Source organism: Temnothorax longispinosus, chromosome 9, assembly GCF_030848805.1.
Source record: "Temnothorax longispinosus isolate EJ_2023e chromosome 9, Tlon_JGU_v1, whole genome shotgun sequence".
NCBI classification, from domain to species: domain Eukaryota; kingdom Metazoa; phylum Arthropoda; class Insecta; order Hymenoptera; family Formicidae; genus Temnothorax; species Temnothorax longispinosus.
In genome coordinates, this window is record NC_092366.1 from 7,935,528 (window position 1) to 7,952,821 (window position 17,294).

Consider the following 17,294-nt stretch of genomic DNA (forward strand, 5'->3'; position numbering starts at 1 on the left):
TCGGCAGGTAAGCTGATTTCAATAAGTTTCAAATTTTCCTATCGTTATTTTTTCTTTCATGTTTGCCTACATGACTAAAAGAGATCGAGAAATTGAAAGAAAACTTTCAGATGACAAAATCCAAACAAACAAGGCACATGCAACTACGTTTTTATCAACTTTCTGATCCGCGGCAATAAACCTGGCAACACGACGCGCCAAGAAGCCTTTAAATTCAAGAAAAGATTAACACAAAATTTTATTATATTGAACGAGCAGTCCGAGAACTGCTCGTGCAATGGTTTTTGATAGATAAAAACGGAGTCCGGGACGTGAGTTTCTAAAAATTCTGTAACCGTTACAAGCCTGTAACGGAAAATTTTATTTGTTTAAACTTACCTTAAAGATATATGTGCGCGAATGGCCGAAGGAGTTTGTGAGAGGAGAAGGAATCTCAAATCAATAGTGAGTGTTCTTTTAAAAAGTCAATGTCTATAATGAAATTAAGTATTTACACTATTTACAAAGTTTATAGCGCGGACCACGGAAATCGCGCGTGCGAAGGCGCGCGAGAAAGGCGTGTTTGCGCGAAGCAGACGCGGGCAAATGCGCGCGGAAGAGGCCGTCACTCGACGCACGAGTTCAGTATAGCAAGCAGCGAGAGAACATTCAAATACACGGAATTGGGAATTTCGACTAGTTCACTCAGCGTACTGTTATCGAGTGGGGTCTCGCGCTCGGAAGTCCGGGGCTTGATCTCCACAACTTTAGAATTTTCGCGAATTCTCCGGACTCCCGGTAACAAGACGAAAATTCTGTTGAGCCAATCAGCGGCCGACACTCCGACAGTTTCGTATTTAACGAATGTCAAGTTTCTCTCGAGTTCGGCCATCGATCAGCTGTTTGGAAACATTGCTCGCCCACTTTGTCCTTGGCGTATGCCTCGCTCCCCGAAACAAAGGAGCGGAGTCGGTGTAGGCAAAAACTGAGCTGTTATTCTGCCCTTCTAGTTTACCAAGAAATATGCGGATATTTCGGCGAACGAATGTATTCTTAGCATGGAATTTAGCCGATTTTAAACCGAAGGGCAGAATTAGGCTGAAATGATTTAAAGGAATTTCGCTGTATTAATTCGCCAGTTTTGTTCGATCGCGAACAATATAAGACTATGCGTTGTCTGTTAACACACAAAAACACGGTCGTGAGATAAACCGAGGACCAAGAACCCTAATAAAAGATAAATCAGAAATAAATGAAAAAAATTAATGAGTCACTGGAAAAAGCAATAGCTTGAACTCCCAAAATAAGACGGTGGCGGCTTTACGATAAGACTCGTCAGTGGACAGTCGTAAAAATTGATAACTATACCTAGCTCACCAATAGATAGGCGAAAACTCAAATCTACATCTTGGATAAAAACATTCTACTAACCAAAATTTTTGAAACAGAAACCTGATACACTACCCTCCATAAGTTTGGAAACACTCTATGATAGATGCCGTACGTGCGACTATTTACAGATAAATTTATCTGTAAATAGTCGCACGGCAGCGATCTGTGCAGATTTTTGGTATGAATATATCGTAAGACGTTCAAATAATCATATATATTTCCACCTGGGACACTTGCAACACTTGTACATGCCGAAAAAATGTCGGATGATTATTTCGCGACACCGAAGTGCTCGGAGTTGAATTTGTTGAACAGCGAATCACAAGTCACAGGTGCACCTTTGGAAAGTTCTCCAGCAAGAATGGAAACGTATCCCGACTGAACTCCAAAAGTTGATCAACCGTATGCCGAGAATATGCAAGGCAGTCATTAAAGCAAAAGGTGTGGTTATTTTGAGGAATGTAAAAATTAATGGAAATTCTTTATTTTAAAAGCCTGTTGGATAACATATGTACTATTATGTACTATTTTCTGTATATTGCATTTTATAGAGTGTTTCCAAACTTATGGAGGGTAGTGTACATGTTACGACCAAATCCATCCCTTGAACTCTCTATATAAACTCTCCTATATAAACCGTAACATTGCGGGACTCGCTCTTTTCACCCGGTTCATCTCTTAGCTCAACTTCTCTTCAGCCGGTTCATATCTTCAGCTTCAGTTTCTCTTCAAATCTTCAGTTTAACTTTGCCACCTCTTCCGTTCAGTTCATTTTCCTTATTTTCCGTTTTACGAACATTGTCGTATTCAAGTCCGAGTTTCAAGTTAAATTCTGTGCGTGAACTTAAACTCACTGAGTACCAACGAAAGCCACTACACACAGGACCCCAAAGAGATCCAGCCAGATAGAACGTAACACATCAACAGGTAGTAAGTCTTTATTATTATTACCATCATCATCATCATCATCGTCATCATCACTATTTTCCTTTCTTCTCAAATGAGCTATCAGACTCTCAAATCTTCACACATATTTTAAGTTTTTAATTTAACCATCTAACTTTTTCTATTGCACTTTCACCCTTGTACCTTCTGGTTAGTATATCAACGTCGACAGACTCGTATTATTTTCTCAACATTGCGGATTTGTTCGATCAATGTAATCGCTGTCGGCATCCGAATTCATGTCAACTCATTCCCGCCATCGCGGAATCGGACGATCTGTGTGATCGTTGACGTCTGCCTAGCTGACCCTCCCCACTTAACCATAACTTAATGAAAAAATTATATAATCTCAGTAAACAAGAAGTCCTCTTAAAACTCTCTTCAAGATAACTTTTGAAAAATAAAAGATGTCTTTCAAGACACCCGGGAAAAAAGGATTAGATCTAGCTAGATCAAATTATATCTCGGCAGATCAAATTATCCTAGATAGCCAAGCGTTCTTTGGCATAAAAAAGTAAATAGTTGTTTGACATGAGTTTTCCTTCAGTTGTTATCATACTGCTGTCACCGGGGCAATAGTAATTTCGTTTAGAGCAACTTAAAAGCATTATGCAAACGATTGCCTGCGCAAACGAGCGGAAAGCTTGTAGCATATATATGTGCTTATTGTCATAAAAGTTGCCACAATCTGTTGGCAACCGTTTTCGTAAAATATTTAGTTCCCATTTTCGGCAATAAAATGGAAATATGTGTAGGCAGCTATAGCCAATGGCTTAAAGCCTTTCTACTGCATGGATCTTCGAGAGAGGGACCCAAATAGGGATCCTGGGTGGAGGGACACTGATTATAAAGCCTATCTTAAGATATCGGACCCTGAATTTTTGTTGGGGTGGTCGCCACTCCATGTGGCCTCGAAGGATTAAAGTGGATGAACAATAACGAATTATGATAGATATTCTATCTTGGACTTTTGTTCTATAATTCTGCAAGACACATTGAGAAGATTACTGTCGATTGTAATCAGCGGGAATGGTGAAGGGCCTCTATTTGATCCGTTTTTACTGAATTAAATTTTATTTGAATTATTAAATTTAGAAAAAAAATATATATATGTGTATAGTGCGTTATGATTCCTGCGAATCAAATTAGCGGAAAAATTGATCGGTGTTGCAACCCTTTCAATTTAAAGCACTATTTAAAAAAAAAAGCCTTACGATGTCCTTCACCTACAATGATAAAAAAATTCCAACGTTACGCAGCGATTATTTACTATGTGGTGTGGTAATTGTGGGGAAAAAATTCTATTGTCGGATGATTCATCAAGGTTTTCTAGTAAGCTCTCAATAATTATTCTTATATGCTTTCTTCTCATTATTAACATTATTTTTTAACAAAGAATATTTGGAAATAAATTATTTACTAACTATTTAGTTTACTTCATTATTTGTTTCATTTATTTTAAGTCGATGATCGAGACGAAATGACATCAAACTCTAATATGATTACGCCGATATCACCGTTTAGCACAGTTAGATGTTTGAAACGAGAAGATTCAGAGCTCAGTGTCTCGATACAATTACCAATAATCAATCAGGGACTAAAATTGATTGGAAACTCTCTGATTCCAAAAAGACGTTGTTGTGAGAATGTGGGATCGAGCTCTTGGATGGCCACCAAGATACAACGAGTATCACAAAGCTTGAAGCAAATGTTTGGTGTCAAGTTTGGTGAAACTGAAATAGCTATTCACGACTTAGCTGTGATGATCGCCCAAAAAAAAGAAGCCTTCCATGCCTCGGGGACTTTATATGAACGGAAAATTGAATTGATGACAATGCTACCAAAGACTTGGAGTATTTCGCACATGGCGCAGACAATTGGTTCGACATATCACAGGGCAAAGGTAGCAAAAAATCTCGCAACACAGGGAGAAGTATTATCCATGGACCTAAAAAGAAAAGGTGAATATAATAAGAGGTAAATTTAATAAAAGTGAATAAAATAAAATTTATCATCTCACTTTAGGCAGGTGTTTGCCAGCCGAGCTAGTGCGGGAAGTGGTCAATTTTTACCATGATGATGACGTGAGTTCTCTCCGGCCCGGTAAAAAAGAGTTCTTGTCTCGTCGTAATAATGAGGGTGTTTGAGTTCAGCACCAAAAGCGACTTCTTCTTGGGAATCTAAGAGAATTATATCAACGATTCAAAGAAATCCACCCCGATATGTCTATCGGATTCTCATCATTTACAAAACTGCGTTCTGATTACTGCTTCTGGCAGGAAGTGGAGGGATACTGTGTGCGTTTGTTCGAGCCACCAGAACTTTAAATTAATGATGACAGGTGATTCAATTCATGTTTTTTATCACGCAAATGATTAATTTGTGCCGGAAATTTTTTGTATTGTAGTGATTGATTATGCGGTTTAAGAAATAATTCTTGTGGAAAACATTATGGTGAAATTCTCATTGTTAATTTGAAAATATAAATATTATCTATACACATAGATCTATAAACAATTAACAGATAACAGATTTATTAAACTCACGTTACTCATAGAACACTGTCGTGCATAATCAATTGTTCACTTTTTTTCAGGCCTAAAGAATTGTAATATTCATTACACTCTCGATTGAAGCGACACACAATCGAACAATCCGTTATGTATCGTTCCGATCAATTTAGGTATTGATTTATTGGTGATCTTTCTACAATTTTTTTTTATTAATCGTTTTATTGTTTTTTTACGATAATGTGTAGAGAATATTAAAAAATATTATAATCAAGTATACAGCCGGAACAAATTAATTAATTAGTCTACTTTTTAATTTAATTTTACAATAAGATTTTTTATTTTTTAGGTTGCAAATTCTTTCACGCCAGCAAAGTGTCCAGTTCGAGACGTACGAGGATGTTTTACAACTATTGATATGCCGCGATTTCAATCCTATTTGTCATTTCAATGTCTTGGAGATGCGGATTTAAAAAGAATGATAACAGGATTATTCAGCGAAAATAATGTCGAATCCGTTACGTACGAGTCTTGGATAACGAAGTCGCGCTGCACTCTAATAACAAAGACTTGCAGCGCTGAGGAATTTGTAGAAGTTTTCTGCAATGAAGCAAGATATCTTCTGCAACATTCTTTCATAACTAAGCAACAATCTAGTTATCAGAGATTTGTCAAAGATAATTTAGCAAATGATGAATGTATGGTAATTTGTGACTTCGCCGAAAACTATGCATTTATTATTCGGGACGCGGCCCCAGGATTTCATTGGAACAATAATCAGGCGACTGTCTATCCTGTAGTTTTATATTACAAATTCAATGGAATCCTGAGCCACAAAAGTCTTACAATCATCTCGGATTGTTTGGATCACGACGCCATCACGGTTTGGGCGTTTTCGCGATTTGTGAACGAATTCATGAAGTTTTTCGTACCAAACATCTTGAAAATAATTTATTTTTTTGACGAAACACCGCAGCAATTCAAAAATTTTAAAAATTTCTCGAACATTTACCACCACGAGGTCGACTTTGGTGTTCGCGCTAAATGGCACTTCTTTGCCATTGCTCATGGCAAAGGGCCATGTGATGGGATCGGTGGGACGCTGAAACACTTAGCTGCGCGAGCAAGTCTTCAACGTCCTACCGACCAACTAATTTTGGAGCTGATGGATTTATTCAACTAGGCTAATGAACCGGGCGTGTCTGTGAAGTTGGCATATCATTTTCCAGCAGATCAAAAATAAAAGGCAGTTCTTGTCGCATGCAGTCGAGTTCTATAGTTCCTGATACTTTTTAGTAATAGTTCTGGTGATTTTACCAAAAAAACAGTCGATCGAAAAAATGATCTGCTAACTTTCCGTAGCAGATCATTTTCTAGCAAATCAAAAATAAAAAAGAGTTCTTGTCGCATGCAGTCGAGTTCTATAGTTCTTGATATTTTTTAATAATAGTTCTGTTGATTTTGCCAAAAAAAATCCATTGAAAAAATTATCTGCTAATTTTCCAAAATCTCGGAGTTCCGGTTTATTTAAAATATTTTTTGAATAGTTCTGAGCATACTGAAGCATTTTCTAAAAAGTTCTCGACATTAGCAATGTTGTACGATTGTTTAAAAAATTAATACCGCCCAAAAACCGAGTACTTAGAGAGAATAGTGTGATATGCTGTACGAAATGTCGCAGTTCCGGTTTATCTAAAATATTTCTCGAATAGTTCTGAACATACTAAAGCATTTTCCAAAGAGTTCCCGACCCTGGCAATGTCGTATGATTGTTTAAAAAATTAATACCGCTCAAAAACCGAGTATTTAGAGAGAATAGGGTGATATGCTGTACGAAATGTCGCAGTTCCGGTTTATCTAAAATATTTCTCGAATAGTTCTGAACATACTAAAGCATTTTCCAAAGAGTTCCCGACCTTGGCAATGTCGTATGATTGTTTAAAAAATTAATACCGTTCAAAAACCGAATATTTAGAGAGAATAAGGTGATATGCTGTACGAAATGTCGCAGTTCCGGTTTATCTAAAATATTTCTCGAATAGTTCTGAACATAGTAAAGCATTTTCTAAAGAGTTCCCGACCCTGGAAATGTTGTATGATTGTTTAAAAAATGTAATACCGTTCGAAAACCGAGTATTTAGAGAGAATAGGGTGATGTGCTGTACGAAATGTCGCAGTTCCGGTTTATCTAAAATATTTTTCGAATAGTTCTGAACATACTAAAGCATTTTCCAAAGAGTTCCCGACCCTGGCAATGTCGTATAATTGTTTAAAAAATTAATACCGCTCGAAAACCGTGTATTTAGAGAGAATAGGATGATATGCTGTACGAAATATCGCAGTTCCGGTTTATCTAAAATATTTCTCGAATAGTTCTGAACATACTACAGCATTTTCCAAAGAGTTCCCGATCCTGGCAATGTCGTATGATTGTTTAAAAAATTAATACCGCTCGAAAACCGAGTATTTAGAGAGAATAGGGTGATATGCTGTACGAAATGTCGCAGTTCCGGTTTATCTAAAATATTTCTCGAATAGTTCTGAACATACTAAAGCATTTTCCAAAGAGTCCCCGACCCTGGCAATGTCGTATGATTGTTTAAAAAATTAATACCGCTCGAAAACCGAGTATTTAGAGAGAATAGGGTGATATGCTGTACGAAATGTCGCAGTTCCGGTTTATCTAAAATATTTCTCGAATAGTTCTGAACATACTAAAGCATTTTCCAAAGAGTTCCCGACCCTGGCAATGTCGTATGATTGTTTAAAAAATTAATACCGCTCAAAAACCGAGTATTTAGAAAGAATAGGGTGATATGCTGTACGAAATGTCGCAGTTCCGGTTTATCTAAAATATTTCTCGAATAGTTCTGAACATACTAAAACATTTTCCAAAGAGTTCCCGACCCTGGCAATGTCGTATGATTGTTTAAAAAATTAATACCGCTCGAAAACCGAGTATTTAGAGAGAATAGGGTAATATGCTGTACGAAATGTCGCAGTTCCGGTTTATCTAAAATATTTCTCGAATAGTTTTGAACATACTAAAGCATTTTCCAAAGAGTTCCCGACCTTGGCAATGTCGTATGATTGTTTAAAAAATTAATACCGTTCGAAAACCGAATATTTAGAGAGAATAGGGTGATATGCTGTACGAAATGTCGCAGTTCCGGTTTATCTAAAATATTTCTCGAATAGTTCTGAACATACTAAAGCATTTTCCAAAGAGTTCCCGACCCTGGCAATGTCGTATGATTGTTTAAAAAATTAATACCGCTCGAAAACCGTGTATTTAGAGAAAATAGGGTGATATGCTGTACGAAATGTCGCAGTTCCGGTTTATCTAAAATATTTCCCGAATAGTTCTGAACATACTAAAGCATTTTCTAAAGAGTTCCCGACATTAGCAATGTTGTACGATTGTTTAAAAAATTAATACCGCCCAAAAACCGAGTACTTAGAGAGAATAGTGTGATATGCTGTACAAAATGTCGCAGTTCCGGTTTATCTAAAATATTTTTCGAATAGTTCTGAACATACTAAAGCATTTTCTAAAAAGTTCCCGACCCTGGCAATGATTGTTTTCAAGCGGTATTAATTTTTTAAACAATCATACGACATTGCGAGGGTCGGGAACTTTTTAGAAAATGCTTTAGTATGTTCAGAAGTATTCGAGAAATATTTTAGATAAACCGGAACTGCGACATTTCGTACAGCATATCACCCTATTCTCTCTAAATACACGGTTTTCGAGCGGTATTAATTTTTTAAACAATCATACGACATTGCCAGAATCGGGAACTCTTTGGAAAATGCTTTAGTATGTTCAGAACTATTCGAGAAATATTTTAGATAAACCGGAACTGCGACATTTCGTACAGCATATCACCCTATTCTTTCTAAATACTCGGTTTTCGAGCGGTATTAATTTTTTAAACAATCATACGACATTGCCAGGGTCGGGAACTCTTTGGAAAATGCTTTAGTATGTTCAGAACTATTCGAGAAATATTTTAGATAAACCGGAACTGCGACATTTCGTACAGCATATCACCCTATTCTCTCTAAATACTCGGTTTTCGAGCGGTATTAATTTTTTAAACAATCATACGACATTGCCAGGGTCGGGAACTCTTTGGAAAATGCTTTAGTATGTTCAGAACTATTCGAGAAATATTTTAGATAAACCGGAACTGCGACATTTCGTACAGCATATCACACTATTCTCTCTAAGTACTCGGTTTTTGGGCGGTATTAATTTTTTAAACAATCGTACAACATTGCTAATGTCGAGAACTTTTTAGAAAATGCTTTAGTATGCTCAGAACTATTCGAAAAATATTTTAAATAAACCGGAACTCCGAGATTTTGGAAAATTAGCAGATAATTTTTTCAATGGACTTTTTTTGGCAAAATGAACAGAACTATTATTAAAAAGTATCAGGAACTATAGAACTCGACTGCATGCGACAAGAACTGCCTTTTATTTTTGATCTGCTGGAAAATGGTATGCCAACTTCACAGACACACCGGGCACATTGCCATCCATCACTATCAAGTATTGGGACAAAAAAAATTATGAAATCGTTGCTGAATTTTTGACAAGTCGGTACGATTAAACGAAAAGAATACCTCAGACTCAACGTGTCCACTGCGTCATATCAAATAAAAATTATAAATTAATTGTTAAAGATTACTCATTTTCGAATAATTTTACTCAGCACAAAATAATAAAATAATAAAATAATAAATAATATGTTCATAAATAAATGTACTTATTGAATTAAATTTCCTCACAAATCTATTTTTTTTTTCAAAACAACAGTCGTTTTTGTTCGATCCAACTAATCAAATTAATATATTAAATCTCACAACGTTTCGACCGTAATTTCGGTTCTTTTCAAGTGAGAATCCCGCAATCCATCCGCATAATCCGCATACAAAAATCAATTCAGAATTGTCTGAAACGCGTTTTTAACTGCACTTTTGTGAGTCAAATATTACTACTGCCTCACAAAAAAATCTATAAAAAATTCCCAAGTTTTCGGCTCAACTTTGGACCAGTCTTAAAATTTTTATAATACTCCCTAGAATATTCCTTATAAATTTCAAAGAAATAGAAAATGGGATTTTCGAGATATTCAAATTCTTTTTTTTACTTTACTGGTTTAAAATTATTATTATAAAAATTTGGAGTAATTTTTTTTTAAACTTATGTTCAATGAATTTGTTTTCTTAGACGTTGTCTAATAGGCAAAAAAATTTATTGAAAATTTTGCAGTTCTCATTTTGCGCAGGCTCTATTTCAGAAACGCTACATTTTTTATAGAAATAACGTTCTTACATGAGTATAGTACTCGTAAAGACCTGTTAAAAAACGAGCAGCTATCAAAAGTAGAAAGGTCGAAGTTTGACTCCTTGCGAATTGGCGTGGAATGCCCTATATATATATATTGCTCGATATATTGTCACGTCTTTATCGCGCCCGAGGCGCACGACGGATCAAAAGGGTGAGGGAGAGAAGGATGGTAGGCCTCTCCGACGGTCCTCTCGCACATTCGACAATACAATAACCGGAATTTTATTGTTGGGCGCCAGACGCGTAATTTCGCGTCCACTAACGTACGCTAAGATCGCGAAAAACCAAAGAGACGCCAAACGCGATAATTTCGGTGTGCGAGGAATCGGCCAGCTCGACCTAACGATTATGGGCGGGGTTGATGAAGGGCAGCACGATATTCGGCGGGGTGATGCATAAATCACGAACTCCGGTAGTTAACAATGAATAACAACGTTTATTCTTAGGTAACTCTCAGATGAAATAATAAGTACCAGTTCGGCTTCCATTACTCAACCGTAGAAATCAAGCAAATAAATGATAACGCCGACGACAGGATTCCAACAAACAATAAATGAAGAAATGAACGGAGCATTACGTTATTTTACAGTAAACGCGCGGAGGGCGCGGTTACCAAATAAGAGAATAATAGTAGAAAACTAAACTTACAACTAATATAGAACATCGGCAAAAGATACGACCGAATACGAAATAATCGGGGTAGACGCGAAATAATAGTGCCACTATAGGAAGTAGGATCGAACGTGAAGTATCGCGAAATGATGGTGCGTCACGCTCAGAGCGCGTGAACGCAACGTTCAAAGTCGCGCAGGGATTCTGTCGCAAAATTATCTTAACCTTAGTCTAACGTAAGTAGCGCAAGCAACGTCCCCACGCAATTACGAACGAACGCAACATACATTATCGCCAGTAATTTTCTAACGCGAAGAATGATGCGCCGAGGCGCTCAGCATAACGCGAAATACTAGAACTAACGCGAGTAAAGGTATACGGAATTGCCGCGAGTAATAATAGAACGCAATAATAAGCCAACGCAAGTAACATCCTAACGCAAGTAATCAGTCGACGCGAGCAATATTCTAACGCAAATAGTCGACGCGAGCAATTTTCTAATGCAAATAGCCGACGCGAGCAATATCATTCTAACGCAAATAGTCGACGCGAGCAACATTCGAACGCAAATAATCAATGAACGCGAGCGACATTCTAACGCCATTAATGAGTTGATGCGAACAACATTCTACGCAAATAATATGTCGACACGAACAACATTTCAATGCAATTAATGAGTCGACGCGAGCACAGTATAACGCAAATGATAAGTCGGTGTGACCGACATTCTAACGCAAATAATATCGCGTGTGAAATCTGATTGTGAGTCTCGACTGGGCGAATTATGACGCACAATGAAACACGCGGTTGCGGACACGAAGATCGCGAGAAATGGCGTATTCGCGATATCGAAAGTCGTCATTAACGCGCCTACCACGATCTCCAGGAGCTCGCAATTTCCGGTCGCGATTCCATGGCCACGAGACCATTCCGGTGCCCCTCGCTTTCGCTGTCGATCGCTAAGTCAACGCCTTGTCGGCGAATACGCTAATTACCGAGATTATTCCCGAGCGAGAGCGCGACCCGGAGGGCGGTGTCGTGGCTTTACACCATGAATATTACGCGAGGCAACCTCACCGTAGGTCAGCTTTCTCCCGAGGATCTGCTGTCGCCGCCCTAAGGGCCAAGAGATCAACGCCAGAAGGCTGGAATTGCGGTTCAATTTTCCGACACGTCTACTGTCGAGCGAGGACGATCCAGGAGTGCTCGCCGAAATTCGCTCGATGGCGGAATCGATAGCGCGCCCCACCCGGGGCGTACGCGGCCCCTCGTCGTATCGCATCGCGCATAAACATAAGCGTAAGAAATTGATTGATTTGTATATATATATATGCAAAAGGAAGTAGACCAATCCATCTCTTTATGCATATGCTTATGCACCTATGCAAGTTTGTCTGGATAAACCTTAAAAAAGCAACGTCAAGTTTTTTACAAGAAAAATTTATTTATTTTATTTTAATTAAATATTTTTATTTTATAATGTTACCTTTTTAATTCTTTGTGATTAAAATGATTCTTTGTAATATTATAATTTTATCAAGGAGAATTAAAACTACTATGCACTTAGGTTGATAAAAAGACCCTCAGAAATACAAAGATACATACCACTTGGGTTGAGTTAGGTAACACAATTTTGTTTTATTTTTTAAGAGTAGTTGCGCTACAATTATTTTTCAAAGCAATATATATTCTTTTTGTAATTGGCGTAATTTAAAGATTTCATATATTTTTTTGAAATAACATCATTTAGTTTGAGTTAGGTAACGCAGTTTTGTGATATAATTTTGTTAAGGAGAAATAAGGCTACTACCACTTAGGTTGGTACGTATCACTTGGATTGAGTTTGGTAACGCAATTTTGTGATGTAATAATAATTTTGTTAAGGTATATATGTATATATATATTCTCTCTTTGTAATTGGCGCAGTATTAAAAGATTTCACATTTTTTTTTTTTTAATAGATATTACTTGTTATTTAGGTTTTTTCGAGGTAGATATCACTTGGATTGAATAAAGTAACAATTTTGTAATTTAATAATTTTGTTAAGAAAAATTAAAGCTACTACCACACCTAGGTTAGAATATATTTTATTTATTTTTTAATTTAAAATTAATGATACTACCACTTGGTTTTTTTTTCGATGTATATATTCTTTCTTCGTAATTGGCGCAGTATTAAAACATTTCACATATTTTTTTTTTTAAATAGATACTACTTGTTATTTAGATTTTTTCGAGCAGGTAGATATCACTTGGATTGAATAAAGTAACAATTTTGTAATTTAATAATTTTGTTAAGAATAATTAAAGCTAGGTACTACCACCTAGGTTAGAATAGATTTTATTTATTTTTGAATATAAAATTAATGATATTACCACTTGGTTTTTTTTCGAAGTAACAACCACGCGTGTACTTGGCGCCCTTTTTTTATCTTTTTTGAAAAAAGTAATTTTGTACTGATATCATGCATTTTGTAGTGTTATGCATCCTCTTCTAAAAAGGGCATGTCATCCATATTCAAATCTATCGAAATATTGTTGTCGCTTTTCCTCAATGCGAATTAGTTCTCTTGTTGTGCTTACTTCATGACCGGCTGTCATGGTTTAAAAAAAATTGGCAATTATACCGTTCAATAAAGCAAAGTTTCAGCTTTAAGAATCTGTTTTTTGAATTGCAATACGATGATTTTTAAGGAAGTCATGAGCAATCAAAGTCAAAATGCTCATTTCTTGTTCAATCCACGATAAAAACTTTCAAAAGTAGAGATTTCAAGCTTTAAAATCCTTTTTTTTTTTAATTTAAATTTTGTTCATTTTTAACAGTTACAGCTGCTTGAATTTTGCCTATTTTTAAAGATAAATTTAGTGTTTTTTTTTAAATATCTGACACATTGAAGATAATGAAAGTGCTTCTAGCATGCTCGGATTTTAGATTTCGAATATGCAACAAAATCAATATGTAAGTATTTCTTCAGAAAAATGCATCAACATTGGTTAGCGCTTAAACGTTAAATTTTCTTTTTCAGCGTTAAAAACTAAAGCTACAATTTATTTAAACATTATTGGTGCAATAACTAGGTAAAACATCAATTTATATATATATATATATTATATATATATATATATATATATATATATATATATATATAACTACAATGTATTTTTAAGGACTGTGATTTTAATTCATTTAGTTATGTGATATTATTTAATTTATTTACTCGATTATGTAGCTCTACTAAATTACAGTCTTTTGAATCTGAATCCTTTAAACGAAATTGGACAATTCGTTGAATCTAAGTTTATTAGATTTTATCTTTCTTCCTATTTTTATCCGACACTGTATACTTGTCGTAACTTTTCGTTGGATCAAAAGGTTTCTATCTACTCGCTGGAAAAATGTGTTTATTCCTCTCGTACCATGATCTAATGAGAAATAACATAAAAGATAATTATACAAAGTATTCTTTTAATGATAAATACCTAAGTAAAATTTTTCCCGCATGTGATTCTTCGGTTTCGACAGAAGCATCGTGCATAACACGAATATCATCATGAACGTCAAATGTGAACAGAGGTTCGCTTTTTTCCTCGTGCCTAATCGCAATATTACATACATTAAAATAACATGCCAACATTGTGATATTGCTTCATAAGTTTTATCATTTAGTATCTTTACCTTAGTTACAATAAAATCGTAAAACGTATAATGGTGCGGTAATATAAGAAAGATCCTCCTTGACATACATTAACTGATCTGCCATTACTGTTTTAAGCTCGCTGAATTCACGCCTCAGAACTTCTAAACATCTCTGAAGAAGCTGATAGATAAAATTACCTGTATCTGAAAATTTAATTTATGCAGTAAAACATTATATATATATATCACGCCAACGTTACTCCAAAAGTGACACTGGAGTATTTTAATAACTTAAAAATTCTCTAAATTACTAAAACATTCACCTTTTTTCATTATAACACTCCAACGATGGCCATCAGATCCATCTCAATAACTGAATGAATTTCTTCTTCCTTCAACGCGTTCTGCTTTCTAGCCCATTCTTGCCTCAATTCTTCCTTAAGTTTATTTTCCTCCTCCTCCTTTTCCCTATCTGGCAAGAAACTTGTATCTACATCTGGATTTTTCTTAATCACGGGGCCATCAGATTGCACATTTTCTGACTGCGGGGATTTTTCGGCATTGTCTTCGTCAGAAGACATCTCAGCTTCATCTTCGTCTTCGTCCAGATTAAAAGACAAAGCTTGAATCTGTCTCTTTTGTTTGTTCTTTTCTGTCTGCTTCGCCGCTAGCGTTTTTTCCTTTTCCTGCTCTTTTTCACGTTCCTTCTATCAAAGCATAAAACACTAGGCAAAAATCACATAACATTCAGAGCAATGGGCAGAAATCACACACACACACACACACACACACACACACACACACACACACACACACACACACACACACACACACCACATAGTTATATACATAGATATATATGTAACTTTATATTCATATTTTTAAATAACAAATTTTTTTACCGGAATTATCTGTATCTTTTCCTTTTCCTCTTCGTTTTCCACACTTTCGCGGTCCCTCTCTCTCCGTTTTCTTTCACGATCTCTTCTCTCTCGTTCTCTTTCTCGTTCTCTTTTTTTTTTCAATTATATATATATTTATAATTATTACACAGTTACGATTGAATTGAAATATCCTAATATTATTGAAATAATCCAAAATTGATTTAGATCCAAAAAGGATTTCGGATCAAAATTGATGCTTGAGTTTCTTTACATTTACAAATAACAGTGAACTAACCTTTCCTTTCTTCGTTTTTTCTTCTTCCGCTTCTTTACTTCGTTTTCGTTCTTCACTTTTCTCTTCCTCTTCCACATTTTCTCGGTCCCTTTCTTTCCGTTCTCTTTCACGATCTCTTTTCTTTCGATCTCTTCTCTCCCGATCTCTTCTCTCCTGTTCTCTTCTTTCGCGTTCTTTTTCCTGATCTTTGAATTTTAATTATATATAGTCAAATTTTCCACTTACCTCAAACTTATTCACTTTTTATAAAACAATGCAAAAATGATGTTTTTAATTATTTTTAAATTCTTATTTCTATTATTGTTTTATATAAAATTTTTTTTACCGGAATCTTCTGTATCTTTTATACTTTCTCGGTCCCTCTCTCTCCGTTTTCTATTCAGATCTCTTCTCTCCTGTTCTCTTTTTTGTTTTCTTTTCCGTTCTCTTTCTCTTATTAATTGGATAAAACTGTGAAATATTAAATCTTGCATATTGAAACATATTAACATAAATTATTTGAAAATTAGAAAAATGTAAAATAAAAAATGAACTTTCGAAAAAATCGAAAAAGTATGCTCCTAATATGACAGACCCCGGAAATAGCTAATAAAGTGCAAAATACATCATATTAAATTATAAAATTTTATTTAAAGTTTTGGAAAGACAAATGTAATGGAAAAGCATATTTGCAACAATCGTAAACCCAATATTGTACCTAATCTTTCCCCTTCCACCCTTTCCTCTCAAATCAAGGTCAGTACAGTCTTATAAATTTGTATAAATTTTCTCTTAAGTTAATATAATATTTTCTCTTCTTTTATTACTATACAATAACTTTCATACTCTAGCAATTCAGGAGTACCCTGAGTATCTCATGATACGAGCACCATGATTGAATAAATATCCTAATATTACCGATCATCGCAAATTCAATACAACTTTCCTTGAATGATATTCTATTGATTAAATAACTAACCTTTTCTTTCTTCTTTTTTCCTTTTCCGCCTCCATGAGCATGATTACTATATGGATGGGTGACCGGTGAATTTTTCAAGCGGAGATCGTGGATGTCGGTCAACTTTACGCGCCCAGGAGCAACTACCGCCCGCGCCGTCGTCCGCGCTGCGCCATGGCGATGCTACACCTGTTGCTCTTAAATCGACTGCCCGCCGATCGTTCCATTCGGCGGTATTTATCAGGTTGTCGCGTGCCGTTGCTAACTGAGGTAGCGTTAGGGCCTAAGCAGAATGGCTGTCTTGGCAGTGTTTTATGCCTTAAGTCTTTGTCTTATGTAACGCACAATGCTGTACAGTATTGTGCGTTACATAAGACAAAGACTTAAGGCATAAAACACTGCCAAGACAGCCATTCTGCTTAGGCCCTTAACCTTACGCGGTCAGTGTCTTGCGCTGACCTTTGCGTCAGCGTTTTCGGTTGTCCCGGAGTTAAACGCTCCGGGTTCCCGTGTCGGATTGCATCGGATGATCGGTCGTCCGATGCAATCGTCAGATTTTCGACGGATGTTAGATTCGACTCTTGTCGCTAGGATCGGATTACCATCATAAGTAATCCGGCCCTCGGTGTTGCCAAATTATACAATTAATCCTTATACGTTGTGCGCTCACAACAGGATATATATAATTAAAAAACAGAACATTCGATAAACGTTTTAATTATGATAACGTTTAGAATTGTGAGT

The 17,294-nt window shown here is 36.0% G+C and overlaps 2 long non-coding RNA genes and 1 pseudogene across 2 annotated transcripts; 1 reads left to right on the forward strand and 2 right to left on the reverse strand.

The window, feature by feature from the left end:
* Nucleotides 1-4,124: 4,124 nt before the first annotated feature.
* Nucleotides 4,125-12,189, reverse strand: LOC139819322 (uncharacterized). The gene is made up of 3 exons (XR_011733696.1): nucleotides 11,875-12,189; nucleotides 4,337-4,496; nucleotides 4,125-4,264 (listed from the first exon to the last, which is right to left on the reverse strand). It is a non-coding gene; the product is annotated as an uncharacterized lncRNA (long non-coding RNA).
* On the forward strand, nucleotides 4,137-6,592 carry LOC139819321 (uncharacterized). The gene is made up of 4 exons (XR_011733695.1): nucleotides 4,137-4,277; nucleotides 4,342-4,657; nucleotides 4,913-4,999; nucleotides 5,176-6,592. It is a non-coding gene; the product is annotated as an uncharacterized lncRNA (long non-coding RNA).
* Nucleotides 12,190-13,983: 1,794 nt separating the features above from the next.
* On the reverse strand, nucleotides 13,984-15,690 carry LOC139819200 (protein FAM50 homolog; annotated as a pseudogene).
* Between the last annotated feature and the right edge of the window lie 1,604 nt (nucleotides 15,691-17,294).